At 41.4% G+C, this 15,749-nt stretch overlaps 1 protein-coding gene across 2 annotated transcripts in view; it reads right to left on the reverse strand.

Annotated features, from left to right (window-relative positions):
* disp1 (dispatched homolog 1 (Drosophila)) overlaps positions 1-15,749 on the reverse strand; it is a 93,410-nt gene that overhangs the window by 47,868 nt on the left and 29,793 nt on the right. The window lies entirely within an intron of this gene.

A 15,749-nucleotide genomic window follows, 5' to 3' on the forward strand; every position in this document is an offset into this window, starting at 1 on the left:
TGAGTTTGGCATGATCTGTCCTGTCCTGTAATTTGTTGTGCTACACAGAGGATACTTTAGTTTTTATGGCCTTGTCCCTCTCATAGAGCGATGGGCAAGAACACTCTGCTGTGAGAACATAGCTCTTGGCACATCACCACAGTGCCTGAAACAAACATGCTGGTGCCAAGGCAAATGGAGTGACTTCATCCTGTGTCATCTCACTGAAGGACAAGTGGGCTCTTGAAGGGTCCTCTGAGGGTTTGGGGGAGTGGGGTAGTGGTGGGGGTGCAGTGCTGTGGAAGAGGGAAGATGAATTAGCCTCACTAAAAGGCCTTTCTGGCTCCAGATAGTTGGGCTGTGTGCATGGAAGAGACAGAGAGGTATAATTCATCCAGCAAACTACTCTATTGTTACGCTAAATTGTGCCCCTTTAGCCTATTCTTCCTGGATGCTGTTATAATAATGTTTTCATAATGTTCATGCCAATAAAAGTTGTTGAACTGAATTGAACTGAAATGATACATTGAGCCAAGAATACTAAAAGGGAGGAGGGGAAGGAAATAAGGTAGAGAACAAGCTAGTGACAAGGCCCCGAGGTGCATCAGGCATGCGTGTAATGTCGGCTATGTATGTATGTATGCATATGTGAGTGTGTGTGTCTTTTGGTTCTGGGGGCAGTTTTAGAGCCGAGCTCGGGGCACTTGGAGCCCTTCCCGCTCCCTACGGAGAGGTGTGCGCCAGCGAGACGGGAACCAGGGCCTCTGCAGCTGCTCTCCTCTACACACACACACACACACACACACACACACACACACACACACACACACACACACACACACACACACACACACACACACACACACACACACACATACATATACATATATACACACGCACAGCAACTTGACATTCTAACACAATGATCGTTTCACCTCTCTCTCGTTGCCTCCTCTCTCCATCTCTCCCTCTGTTGCACCCTTTGTGCCTTGTTCTTTCCCATTTCCTTTTTATTTGTTCTTATTTATGCTCTGGCCAAACCCAAACCCTACTGACAAGATAACAAACAAAATAGAAAAGCTATTATGCATTGCAATTGAAAGCAGCATGCATACGTGCAGCTAAATTACGGGACAGTTTAAGAGAATGGCACCCAGTATAAAGACAAGTCTAAATACACTTTTAGAGCCACTGGGAGACAAATTCCAACTCTACTTTGTTAGTGGAAATCAGCCAGCTTTACCTAAACAATCTGCTTCTATTAAGGGTGGAGTTGAACTAACACCAGCTTTTAGTTTCTGTAAAGTATAATCCACATCATCCAGATGAGTAAAACTCCTGCTACTGAAAAAGCTCCGGATGATACAAGGTTATAGGAGACAGGAACACTATGGAAAACCTTCACAAGCAGCTGGGAGACATGATGTTTTTTACAAGTCTGCTGGGACGTGGTGTTGCTCAAGGACACTTAAGCAGAGAGGATGCTTCCTGTGGAGGCAGCTCGAGCCCAGCCCTTCTGGTTGAGGAGCGGCTGAAAGATGCTGTCTGAGTTCATGGTTCTGGTTTATGATAATTTAAGCACGGAGTGAATGGTAAAAAATAAGCAGCAGAGCAGGAATCCAGTCTCATTACTGAAATGCACTGCAGGGACTGAATGCAAACAAGCCTGTGGTGCATTTAGGATCCTGAATCAGCATGAGAAAATAAAGAAAATGGAAAATGAGAAAATGACTTAGAAAAAAAAATACGGAGAATTCCTCTTGACTTTCGGAGTAGGTCTGTGAACTGTCTCTCACTCGGGGTCATCTCTGTCAATTCATTTATCTTTCCGGTCTGGGTAGTGGAAAGTTTGTTGTGTGTAAACGTGTGTGTGTGTGTGTGTGTATGTGCATGTGTGTTTGCATTTTTCTGTGTGTGTATGTGTCGGGTCAGGTGTTGAGTGTCTAAGCGAGTACCAGCAGAGCGTAATAGAGACGTGGTGGGAAAGCAGCAGGTCTGACACCAGTGGGCTCCATGATAAATGTGCGCTTTGACAAATGGACCCTAGAAATAATCCCATAAATGTACTCCTGTCTCTTACACCGACACACATGTGCACACACACACACACACACACACACAGAGACAGATGGCTCCAATACTGCAGATAGAGAGCGGTGAATGAGCGTGTAGGCATATGAGAGAAAGAGAGAAAGTGGAGACAGAAAGTGTGTTTTCACCCACCTGTTCAAGTGCATTTTCATTTCGCACTTAAAAGACAGAAATTTGAAAAAAAGGTGCAGAAAGAGTATTCATGATTGGCTAAGATGGTAGTGCAATGGAAAAAAAGTGAATAAATCATGATGTACATAAAGTTTGTGACTTAAATTCAGTCAAGATTTTACTGCTCTTAACGGCACCTACAGACTGTCAGACTTCACTAATCTTATGAGTTTACTGCGTGACATGGATCTCATAAACTTGGGTCTGGCATCAAGTTTAATGTATGTAGACTATACGATGATCACACTGACTGAATCGTAGGCTTCGTTTGCAAGTCAATAGACAAGAAAATGTCATCAGCGTGTGTCATCCATCTGTGGCGCTATAATGGCTTCTCTTGCCACAACTCAAGATTTTCTTCTTTGTTGGAAACCCAAACATTTCGTTTTGCTTATTTTATCTCCATTGTTGGGTTTAGCGCTAGTGTTGCATTAATCAATGCATCATTTGACTCTACATTCCTATTGGTTGGTTGGTTGATGTAGATTGTAGCTAAATTTCTGACTGAATTTTGTCGCAGGCTAGTTTGGTTGCTTGACTGGACAACAGCCATCTTTGAACCTCTCACAGTGTGATGTAGGACCACCGTTTTGGAGTCATGACAAGATATCGGCAGGTTTCTTTCACATTAGTCATCTTTCATCTAGGACAGCCTAATATTGCACAGTGTATATCCAGATTAAGACAACAACTGGCAGATCGGTGTGGACGAATGAAGAAACTGTAATGCTCTTCAAATGTACATATAAAAACAAACATATATGGTATATTTCCATCATGTTTTACACTGTTGAGATTTGACTGGTGCAGACCTGTGCTTTTTTTGACTGGTTGAATCTGACTCTGGTTTGTTTTCCCACTTAATGCGATTCATTAAGCCACAACAGTAATTGTAGTCGGGTGTGGGCCAAAACAACCACACCAAAACCATTTAGTGGATGTGGTCTCAGTCCAATCCCAAACGAACTGGTGGAATGACTCCTGTAGCCAGGTGTGCTTTGCATGCTGGGATGCAGATGAGTGAATTTAACAGTTGGTAGCGGCTAGCTGGAGCATGAATTGAGGTCCAAGGTGGACTAGGGTACTGAAGAACGTTGTATTTGGCCAGAAGAGCTACTCCAGGACCTTCTTCTTGGGTTCATGTTGTTGTTCCCAACTCAGACACAACGAATCAATGGTGAACATGCACGCATTCTACCAACTCATCCACTGATTCAGCCCAAAGCAAACACACTTTAGGTTTGAAAACACCCTTATACACACCATCTGTTTGCGCCTTCTTCTTGTGCAATCATTTATTGGCACCAGACAGAAGAATTAGTGCCATTAAGTGTGTAACTTGATGAGCTCAACTCCTAATATTTGAATTTCAGTGGTGTAAGGAAACTTGCATTTTCTTTCAAAGTTTTTCTGCAAATTCGTTACAAATTTGTGCAAACTTCGCTCGAGACATTATTAAGAGAAAATGAGAGTTGTTGCCATTTTTCCCCATTCCTTACTCTACTGTATGAAATTCCTCTGGTCATGAAAGATACCATTTAAAAAGGGTAAACAATACCAGTGCCCCCTTTCTCATCATGACAGCTCGTCTTCTTCACACAACATCTGAATCCTTCGTGGCCACTGAGGCCCGACAAGCAAAAACAAACTCCACATCAAACGGGAAACTGATACAGTACCACAAGAGAAGAAAAAGGGTCTGCAGGTGTCTATGTGTGTACAGGTGTTTGTGACACAGCGGCGTGTGTGTATATGTGTGTGTGCAAATGACTGTGTGAATACAGTGCGGGCGTGTACAGGTGTGTATTTGTCTGCTCGACGTCCCTCCGCCCAAGCCCCGACCGTCCATGCCACCACATGCAGAGCAGACATGAGCGGCGGACACATGAGGGTATGTTTGTATCAGCCGGGGCATGTTCACGCAGACTTATTGGACCGAGGAACCTGCGTGCAATTTTTCTTTTCTTTCTTGTGTGAGAAAACAAGTTGTTATTATCATGACTCTAATGGTGGGTACAGCTTTTTGGCACGGGGAAGCGAGGCAACACTAATGCTCAAAAAATGAAAATAAGTGGAAAGTTGTTCAGTTTCCTTTAGCCAATGCTGACTTTATTAGCTGTCTGTATATGTCCATAAATATTTATAAACAGTGTAAAATTGCTATAAAAGCAGACGAGGGGGAAAAAAACACTCCACGCCCTGCAAATGACGGGGGCCCAGTCTTGGTCTGGCATTAATCTCACAGTCATTAAATATGAGGGGGAAATTATTAGTGACAGGCTTATGGAATTACATCATACTTTAGGTCATTATACCTTTTAGGGGAGCCCAAAATGCATAATGTTGGGAGGACCAGAGGTACACCGGTGCTATCTGTAGTTTTGGGGCTGGTGCTGATCCAGCTCTACAAAGTCTGAAGATGGCTGGATAGCACAACTTAAATTGACCTGAAGTTGGTGTGTTTTCATAGATAATATGGTGAAAAGTCCCATATTTGGCTGTGATTACTGAGGTGTGCACCGGCCTCCAGTCAGAACATTGAAAATAACATGGCCTGCAATTGGTTAACATGACTACTTGTGTTTTTTTAATATAATTTTGTTGCATATTTCAGAATTACCTGTTGTATATTATTTGCACAATGGGTAGACAGGCCGATTGCTTCCAGGAGGCTTGGAAAGAAATATAACCTCTGAATCTGATCTCTGAATGCACACACGTCTGCCAAGACTGTTTGTTGATGATGTTTTCCACATTGTACGGCTTCGATTTCATTCACAACGTGCCAACAACATTATACTAATGCATATAGTAATTGCACTCTTCCGTTCATGCTAAATTGTAGATAATCTTCATAGGTATGTGCATCCTTAACAAATGGAGAGCAGTGATTAATGATTATCTTATTTATTGGTCTGATTCATCATGTCTGTACTGACTCATTGGGAAGCACCTGTTTGGCACCTGTAACACCTTTCAAGTAGCATTGATTACAATAGTAGTGCTGATAATCTATTTTAATATGATTTGGTGAGGATTTTTAGTTTGGGCCGGTTTATTTTGGAAAATCAAACCAAAACCTCATCCATAATCTTAGTTATATAGTGCCAAATCATAACAGATGCTATCTCGGGGCACTTTTAATATAGCAGGTCTAGACTGTACTCAAATAACGAGGTTGTTTTTATAAATGACTAATTTTTCAAATTAAAAGTGAGGAAAATGATATATTTAGTTTTTCAGGTAACAAACAGAAACAGGGGTTCAGAGACAGACAATTAGACCCCCAAAGTCTGAGTACTAGACTACTACATACTACAAGTGTAATCTCTCCATTCACCTTTTAATTTAGGACAATGTATTATTAGGCTTTTGAAAAAGGAGTGCCAGAGGTTGTGTTTAGTTTTGGATTCCATTGTCTGAATCATTTCTGTCCAGCCCATTGAGAGTCATTGCCTTTTGCACCCATTGCCTTTGGAAACACGCCAAATACAAGTTCAGAGTGACTCGACTAAAGCTCTTACTTTTATTAGTCCATGTGGATTTTTTTCTGTATCGGTGTTTCAATGACGTGTGCTTTAAATATAAATCTCCATCTTAACAACGGAGACTTGGTTTCCCAGATAAATGTAAAGTGCACTTTGTGTCCTTTTTAAAATGTTTATTATCTTTTAATCTTAAAATTCATCAATAAACTGGGTTGATATACTTCCTTAAAATTACAGGAAGGAGTATTCAACACTCCCATTGCTGTAAAAATGGTATTACTACATCTCTATTGTTACAGTTATAGGGTTTTCCATAAATGTATAACTCTGCATGTACAGGAGTCATCTGGTTTATGAAAGATATTTTCATGCATAGAAGCATAAAACATACACAAAGATCTAACCACATCCAATTAACGTACTCTGCAACACAGAGCCTTAAAAAAAACCACAGAGTTCAAAGTCAAATGTCTCATAAACATGCAGATCTCTGGCAGGCAGCAGCCTCGTCTCCGCCAACCCTCCAACACCCCCTCCCCTCCAACACCCCCCGCTATTTCACACCATATCTGACATGTTAGTGTCTCATTATGGATTGCTGCCAAAACTAATCTTATTGCGCCGATTATTCAGGCCTTTCGGAGAAGCGGGAGTGTGTGCCAGCAAGCTAATGTCCTCGATTTGATTTGGTTGCTGCCTCGATTCATAGCGAAGAACGTAAAGGAGGTGTGCTAAATTGAACCACGACAGGTAAGAGTTGAGATAACACAAAAAATTATGGGCGCATGTGTATTTTTAAGGAGTAGAAAAGTGAAGCTATTTAATGATTCTATGGTGCAACACTACATCAGTTTTCTCTGCAACACTTCCCTTGCAAGGGACTGTATTACGGGGGGATTTTGAACTTGCAGCGTGACCACAGCTTGCTCTAGATGAAACTTCCTGCTCATAAATTAGACTTGACTGGTGTTAGTCTTCTTCTTACATTCTCATGAAATACAGATATCCCAACACCATTAACTTTGTTCGTTCCAACTTTCTGCTTTTTTCAGACTTGACCTCAATCTTTTTATTCTTACTGCAACATCAGAAGATTAAGCAAAATCTTCTTCTGAGCCACAACAGCTGAAACATTTAGCGACTGTGTCCATCCAACATTTATATACAGTACATGACCATAAGGAATGTTTAACTGCCTAATTATCCCAGAATGTGAACATGTGTGGAAGCACCTGCTAGTAATATACTCTATGTAAGTTACTTAAGCAGGTGTTTCCTTGATTGTGTATTACATGACATGTGCAGAATAGATTTAAAGTATTTTTGCTTCATCTTTTTACAGCTGCAACTATACTGCAACCCGAACATATGTTAAGTGCTGCAAATCACATCTTTTTTTTTTTAATCCATATTTCAGTATAGCCTCCTTTCTTTTTTATTGTCTTCTCTGCTAACACATGTACTGCTCGATAATCTATCTGCCATCAATTCGCTCCGCCCCGCCTTGCCGATGGGCTGTTAACGTCCCTCTGACAGCGGTGGCACATGACACAGAGAACAAAGACCCTCTTTAGCGCCGTCTGTTTCCATATAGCTGCAGTCAAGCCCTCTTTCTTTAACATGTGGCTATTAATTGTGATGTACTGTAGGGAAGTTTCATACGCATGAAGCTCACTAAAAAAAAAAGGAGAGTCGAAGGAGACGGGATGTTTCTGCATGGCGGGAAATAGAGACAGCTCATAACTTATTTTACTCATCAGCTTTAACCAATAACTGATCAAATCTCACTTTTTGTCTACTCTTTTCTTATAGATATTCCAACAGCTATTGGATGGATTGCCATGGTCTCCAGGGGTTGTATCCTGCTCACATTGGTGATTAACTGACTTTTCCTCTAGTGACATATTCCTCCTATCCCAGCCCAAGCCAACATCTATAGCATGGATAGGCAGATCATTTTTACACAGATATATCGGACAATAAATCCCTCTGACTTTAGTGATCCCCTGACGTTTCAACTACATACCATTATGAGGGTGAAATCTTAATTTGTCCAATACTTTTGTTTACCTGCAAAACTACCACCATTCCTGTAAGCCTCAGCTAGGGAGCAACTGTTAGCATGGTTAAGATGGTGAATGTGGTAAACAGCGCTAAACACCAGCATGCTAGCTAGCTACCAATGTACCTAAATACAGCCCCACTGAGCTGCTAGCAAGGCTGTAGACATTAAATGACTTCAATTTGTGTTCCTTTACTTAGTTTGCTCATTTATTTCCTTGGTCTTAGTTTCTCTCTCATTAGTCACCAAACAGATTGGATGTTTAGTACACATTAATTAACTGATGCTTATTGGCAATGTGGCTGTAAATGTGCAGAATGGCAAAAGCTTAATTTATGTCTAAACAGTGCATTCAGTTAACAGGCATTCATGCTAAAGAGTAAAAATTATGAATAATTCAAATACTGAATATAATTTGAGGTCATTTGACTCATACTGCAATTATTATTTCTCAAGATTCAGGTTTGCATTGACAGTCAACTTCTGTGTAAAGAAACTGGTCTTTCATTCAGCCCAATTCAAAGTGCCAATAATGTAACAGAGACACCAACTGGAATCTACGTCTCCAAAATAACTCTTCAGTCTTCATCTTTATCTTCCTGCAACCCATTTCTAGGCCCTGACTGACACCAGCCTTGCCTACAGGCCTTTGCATGAGCTCTGGTCAAAGTCCCTTTCTCCTCCGAGCTGGCCATTGTTGTGGGGGCTGATAAATATTTACTCTTCCCAGCTTGGCAGGGAAATGAGTGGGAGGGGAGAGGGACCCATTGTGACAGAGGGGTCAGAGACGCTGACAAGCCAGCAGGGTCCTTCCTTCCCCACTGGCACCTAAAAAACCCCAATACACTATTTAGCTTTGCATTGGGACGCATCCACTGGGAGTAATGGTAAGAGAGTGGAGATGTGTGTGTGAGTGGGTGGGTGTGTGATGGAGACAGAGAAACAGAAAGAAAGGGGACGGGGAGAAGAGACAGGCAGATAGTCAAGAAGACGACCACAGAAAGAGACACAGGTCGAGAAAAAAGAAGAAGAGGAAGAGGAGAGTGCTTTTGAAAAGGAGATTGGAGAAGGCCCCCCCCCCTTTCGAGAGCTGTTTACATGACAGACCACCAGTGGAAACTCACAAGACAATAGAGCAAAGAGGATCCACAACACCAGACAATGCGGACTAAAAGAAAAGAGGCACTGGTGTTATGAATACACATGTCCCTCCAGGCTTTATCTCCCCACTTAACCACTTCTTGACAAAAGAAATCCAATAGTCATTTTTCCGAGGCAGAACAAAAAACAGGACTTTCCGGGGGCAGCCAAATTTAAATTGTCTATGTCAAAAGCGGCAATATTTGTTTAGTTACAGTTCTTTACGAAATGGGAAGGGGTTGGGGGGATGAAAAACATTTTTAAAAGAAGCGTTTCTGGTAGTAGTCTGTGGGAAATCCAGTTACAAAGAACATGAGTAAATCCTCACTAGACTAAGCTTCAGGGTTCAAGCCCTAGACCTCAATCGGACCTCCTTACCTTCCCCCAAAGTGTCCCAACTGTCCCCAACAGACCAAAGAAACAAGCTCCCTATTAAAAGTCAATGAGGAGAAAGATCTAGACATGTTTGGATATCTATTACAGTGAAAACTATCTTTCATGTACACGCTGACACACTGGGACGGCCAAGCCAGGTGTCAAACACAGACCTACACAGGTCAGGCTTCCTACTACCATGATCAAGGCCAGTCTTTTCTCTCTAACAAAACCTCAGCACCTTTAACAATAAACAGAGCTCAGATTTGCATTGATCTGAAGCTGTGCGTCCGTGCCTTTCCTTCATTTATCATTTCCTCTCCCCGTTCCTTGGTTATAAGATCTGTTTCCTGTCATGGAGAGGCTTGGAAATGAACAGAGAGTTGGTGAACTCAAAGCAAACGTTTCTCAGACTATGGGTTGAATTATACATGAGACTGCTGAAACTGAATACTGTGGATCTATGAGAGAAGACTTAAGTGTTTTTAGACTTGGGTTGTGAGCTACTGTATTATAAAAGACAGTAATGTAAGGGGTCAATGTATTCAACCTGAAGTCATTGTTCATACTGCAGGTAAGGAGTACAAATCTACATTTTTCCCATATATATAACTCAAATTGGACATTCAGGTAGGTGATTGATTTCACTAAATATGGCTTTTTAAATGTGATGTAGCCCTCTTTCATATGTTAGGCACAGATCGGAGGCAGTGCAAAGTGAGGCAAGGCAAGGCAGCTTTATTTAGCACATTCAACTCAATGTGCTTTACATAAAAACAAAATCGGAATCTGATTTTGTTGTTACCCCCCTCCCCCCTCCCATTGCAACCCTATTCATAACACTCCCCCGTTAATCAGGTCAAGGTTCTTTTAACAACCTTGGTGCACACATTGAGAACTCCCTTACCTGCCATGCCCAAAGTCTTTGTTCTCAGCTACAGCAAAGTCGTTTTTAAGAAGGTTTAAACTCTACAATGTTGACAAGAGAATCATGTTTCTGTTCTATGAGTCAAACACAGAGATTTTAATCAGGTTTGGTATTCATGGAGCATGAAGCAACCTCTCCGACTGCTATGAAGGTTGTAGGGAGGAAAGAACAGCATTCTCTCACCAGGTTATATATCAGCAGTCTGCACTTAGTGAGTCACAAAAAATAATTAATGGTTCCTCTCACATCCTCCATTCTGAATATCAGCATTTACCTTTCAAAAAGCAGGCTGAACCGTAATAGAAGAAAAAATAATTTGTTAAATTAGCAATTAAGATTTTAAACAGCTTTTAAATGCTGGTTTGGTCATTTTCTTTTTGGGCAGGTCCATTTCAACAAATTGAGCTTTCAGAGGTTAATTATGTTATTATTAGTATTATTATTATTATAGTAATAAAACATTTGATGTCTTGAATACTGACAAGGCAGAATTGTATTTTTTTTGCTCAACTAAAATCAGATAAATCAAATGTTTAGTGGCCATATATCCATTTCAACAAGTTTCAAATCTTTGGAAAATTAAGTCTAGGATTTTTAAAAAGCATCTGTTATTGATCACTAAGCAGGATTCCACTCGGTCCTCCAAAATGTTTTGACATAGGCAGTTTTTCATCACATTTATTGTCCCTTGATGTTAATATTTTTTTCCATTATTCCAAGCGAGGTTGGTTATAAATCACACCATGGAGACATTTCAAGTAAAATCATATTTTGGCAGGAGAGCCGCCTCCAACTGAGTTTATGTGCTGATGTCATTTGACTACACCTGAATCTTGTTATATGCAAGTCATCGCTGTCTAGCAAACAAACAACCCAGATATGTAGCAGCAAATCTTCTCTGCCTGATGTGTTGAATGGCTTCTATGCACGCTTTGAGGCACCAAACATCGAACCCGTGAAGAAGCCACCCCTCCACCGTGTGACCAAAGCATCTGTCTATCTACAGTTGATGTCAGGAGGATTCAATGCAAAGTGGACGCAGGCAAAGCTGCCAAGTCTGACAACATACCTGGTTGAGTGCTTATAGAGTGTAAATCTAACAATCCAACAGTAGTCTTCAACAGATCCCAGAGCACCGCCGTTGTTCCCAACAGCCGCAAAGCAACCAAGATCTCCCCTCTGCCAAAGAAATCAACTGTGTTCAGTTTCAATGACTACCGGTCTTTAGAGCTGATGCCGATCATTGCAAAGTGCTTTGAGAAGCTGATACCAAAACACATTAAGTCCCAAATCCTGAAACAACTCAACCCACCACAATTCGCCTAATGCCCCAACTGGACAACTGGTGATACCAGTACCAATCCAAATCCCTTACAGTGATACTGATACCAGTTGAGTACTTTATTCAATACCCATTACACCCATGTCCTCATATAGACTAAAAACACTGTCATCACCAAGAGAGCCAAGCAGTGCCTCTACTTCCTTCGAAAAGGCCATCTTCCCTTCTCCCATCCTCACCCGCTTCTACAGACAAACCATAGAGAGCATCCTGTCTGGTTTGGGAAATACAGCATCACTGACCAAAAATCCCTACAGCGGATAGTGAGGACAGCTGAGAGGATCCTCGAAACCTCGAACATCGAACTTTACCACAGACATTGTACTCATCGTGCAACTTCCTGACTCTGTAACAGCTTCTTCCCTCAGGCAGTCAGACTCCTCAACTCCCTGCTGCCTCCTCTCCACCCACACAACCTTTTGGTAAAACTTACAGAGATACTAAAAACACTGCACTTCAAATCAGTTTACTATGTTTTATTATATAGGTTTACATCATTCTCTTGCACCACAGTCTTTGCCTTATAGTTTACATTGTCTTTTCTTCAAGTCCACATCGTTTCCGCACTGTAGTCTTCCTCTCTTGCACTATTAGGTCATGAACAGATTTGTTCAGTTTATGTCCTTGTGTTTTACGTTGTGTATTTTATGTCTTATGTTCAACTGTTGCACTACAGGCTCCCGGGAAACTATATTTCATCCCAAATGTATACTTGTACACGGATGGATTGACAATAATGAGAGTCTGAGTGCAAGTGGTGTTTTCCCCGACGCCTCCCTAACAATCACGTCAAGAAACAAAACAGATTATTAAAATCAACATATCATAAACTTTAATGAAGACATCATCCCGCACCATTGCAGCTGAAGCTTCTAATGAAGCAACAGCATGCCATTGTCTGTCAACATGAGGTTTTTTTGGACATGAAACGGCTGCCAGAGGCATCTTCAGACAGATGTACCGTAGTATAGATAAACATCCCTGAACCCGTTCATTAGGCTAATAAAGCCTGGTGGATAACCTGAGGCCTTGGATTGTAGAGCAGCAGTTATTTACAACTCTCCACGATCAAAGTCAAGGTTGGTATGTTTTGTGTGTGTGTGTGTGTTGGGGAGGGAGGCACAATGAGCTGGCAGCCAGACTCAGCCCAAATGTACAGTCAAGCTAGTAATCAAGAGTTCCCATGCATGAGACAGTCAACACAGCTGCTGGCGTAGAATAAGCAGGAGGGCGGATCAGTCCCTCGTTAGTGGCATACTTGTTTGAGTCAGCGAGCTCAGAAACATTAGTATAAATCACGAAATCCGTCCTGAATGCTTCATCTCCCTGAGGGTTTTCAATCAACAATCAATAAATCTGGGTGCCTGTCATCTCCCTCATATTTATCTCCATGTCTCTTTCTACAAGCCAAACACATTTGGTTACCTGCTACAACTGCCAACTCTACCCTCCTCTTCTACTGTTACTGTGGAAACATCTTAAAAAATTGTTTTAACACACTGACCCAATGAGCAATGGACCGTAACTGACTCGTTTTACAAGAATCAAAAAGCCAAAAAATGTAAAGGTGGAGCTAAACAGTTTGGAGAAAAGAAGCCTTGAGAAATAGAAGCAACCACATTCTTCAAAAGTATTTAGTAAGTATTTTATGTGTTGATTATATCAATTTGACATCTGTTGACTGCTTCTAATTCTCAAAAGTGTGACAGATGCTGCACAATATACACCCCCACTGTCTAAGAGGCTGCCCTTATCAAGCTCAACATAGTGGCTGACAGTGGAGGGTCATCAGCCATCATTTGGTCCACCTATAAAAACTGGCCCATGTGCTTAATCCTCTCTCCCTCTCTCTCTCCTGCACCATGCATCACCTTCTTTTACTTTTTACACATTCAACACCTCAGCTAGTGTTGTGACAGTGGTGACAGCTGGTCCGATTTCTAGTATAGCGTAATTGATACTGGATTTTCCAGGCTTATAATAATAATGAGGTTTTTTTTTTTACAATTAAAATAACAATACACTGGCCATTTAAAAAATAATGAACATAACAAACAGGGACCCCTTTATTTCTGCTATACCAAAGTACCAATACCAGTGATACCAGTGTTAATTTTTCCTGAATTTAAAATCTGTTTCACCACATTGAACTTTTTGGAATAATCTTCATGTAAGCTAACTTGGCATGGCACTACGAGTAGGCGGCCCAGCGTGACTGAATCAATGTATAATCAGTGACAGAAACACTGAATTTCAAACTGAAGTTAACAAAGTCACAATTTTTAATGTGGATCGGCCCCATCATAGCCAATCCGCTTCAGTGCAGACACCAATACAGCGTTGCATCCCTACAAGTTGACTTGTACTAATCCGACATTAATGCTAGTAGAATTTGTTGAACACGTTTATTTTTAGCTCTTTAACCAAGTACCTCAAATTACTTCCCTCATGTAACCACCACTGTAATTTTGGTCTACTCGATTATGACCACAATTTCCTGCAGGAAACGATGACACTCGCAGGGGAGAACGCATGCAGAGGAAAATGATTCAAGTAGAGTATAAATACAGCCAATATTTCAGGCAAAAACTGCAGAGTACCACATGTCATCCAAAAAATTAAATAATTAACCATTATTATTTGCAGATTTCCACTTTGTGGCCTGGCTTGAATGGAGTTAGCCCTGGACTAAGGTCAGTGTTTACTTCCTCCAGGGCTCTAAAAAGCTTTTCAAAGCCTCTGAAGTCTAGCTATTACAGGGAGAGTCCAGGCAGCTGCAGGCAGGAGAAGCTGGGCCGGGCAGCGCTGAAGCCTTCAGTCCAGCACAATCAACAACAGACGCTGTGCATGTTACAAAGCAGCCACAGCTGCTCCTTTAGCTGTGCTCCAAATTCACCCATGATTATACACACACACACACACACACGCACACACACACACACGCACGCACACACAAATAATAATAAATTAATCCATGCACGCACATATGACGCAGCCAAGCTTTTGCACATGTACACTGGCAAACATATCCACATGTTGCTGAAGAAATACAGTAAATGCACCAATTATATGCATAGGTGCACACACACAAACACACACACACACACACAAACATGATACACACAACACACACAACACACACACACACACACACACACACACACACACAACAGTTTGTCTTTGCTACATCTGAACATGACAAGGCAGCCAATGTTAAGGAATGAGCAGGGACGGCAGGTCAGGGCAAAGACAGATTGAGTGAGTGTTAGGGAGTCTGTCTGTCCGTGTGTGTGTGTGTGTGTGTCTGTGTGTGTGTGTGTTTGTGTGTGTGTGCTCGTGATTACCTGTACATGCAAGGCTGCACTGAGCTTAAGATTTATACTTCAACATGAAGTCATGTGTTGGAAGAGGCGAAAGGGAACAGAGTTCACCCTGAACATTTCATAATATTTTTCTTGGTGGGGATAATTTGTGAACAGTCATACACCATCACACATCGCTGTAACCACAAATCATCTGACAAGCATGTTATGGGAGTTCAAATATGTAAAAAAAAAAGGGCAGAATTAAATGATTAAAATCCAAAGCACATTAGCATTAAGAGAGACATCTATGGTTTTTTGAATCCATCTCAAAAAGGTCTGTGAGGGCACTGCGAGCTGCGAGCTGTAGGTAAACACCTTTACCTTGTTCACTGACCCAGTTGTAGCGAGGTGAAGAACAAACATCCTCACCTTTTACCGGAGGCTTGTCTGGACTCGCCAGACAGAGGCACAACGGGGAAAAAAAGAAAAAGAAAAAGAAAAAAGAAAGGACCAGCCTCAGGAACTGGTGCTTTACCTCTGTAGTTCCTTATTCTCTTACATGCTTTCTTTATTAGGCTGTTTGTGATTAAGGGATACTGTCTTTTCCGTCAGCCACCCCTGATTGTAAGTTAGCCCTTATAGCACTGAAGCAAAAGGGAAGAGAGGGTTTTATGTTGGGTTTATAATAGAAGCTCTCTTCAAAAGCTTTTTCACAACATTACATCAGATAAACATCAAAAATCAGGACCCTAATGAGTACTTACGGTGACTTAAAAATTAAACAAATTAAAAGCTCTATTTCAGCCCTGGGTAACAGCTTTGTTGTTTGACAATGACATCCGAGGCTAAGGTCCAAATATGGGTAACA

This window comes from Scomber japonicus, chromosome 17 (genome assembly GCF_027409825.1).
Source record: "Scomber japonicus isolate fScoJap1 chromosome 17, fScoJap1.pri, whole genome shotgun sequence".
NCBI classification, from domain to species: domain Eukaryota; kingdom Metazoa; phylum Chordata; class Actinopteri; order Scombriformes; family Scombridae; genus Scomber; species Scomber japonicus.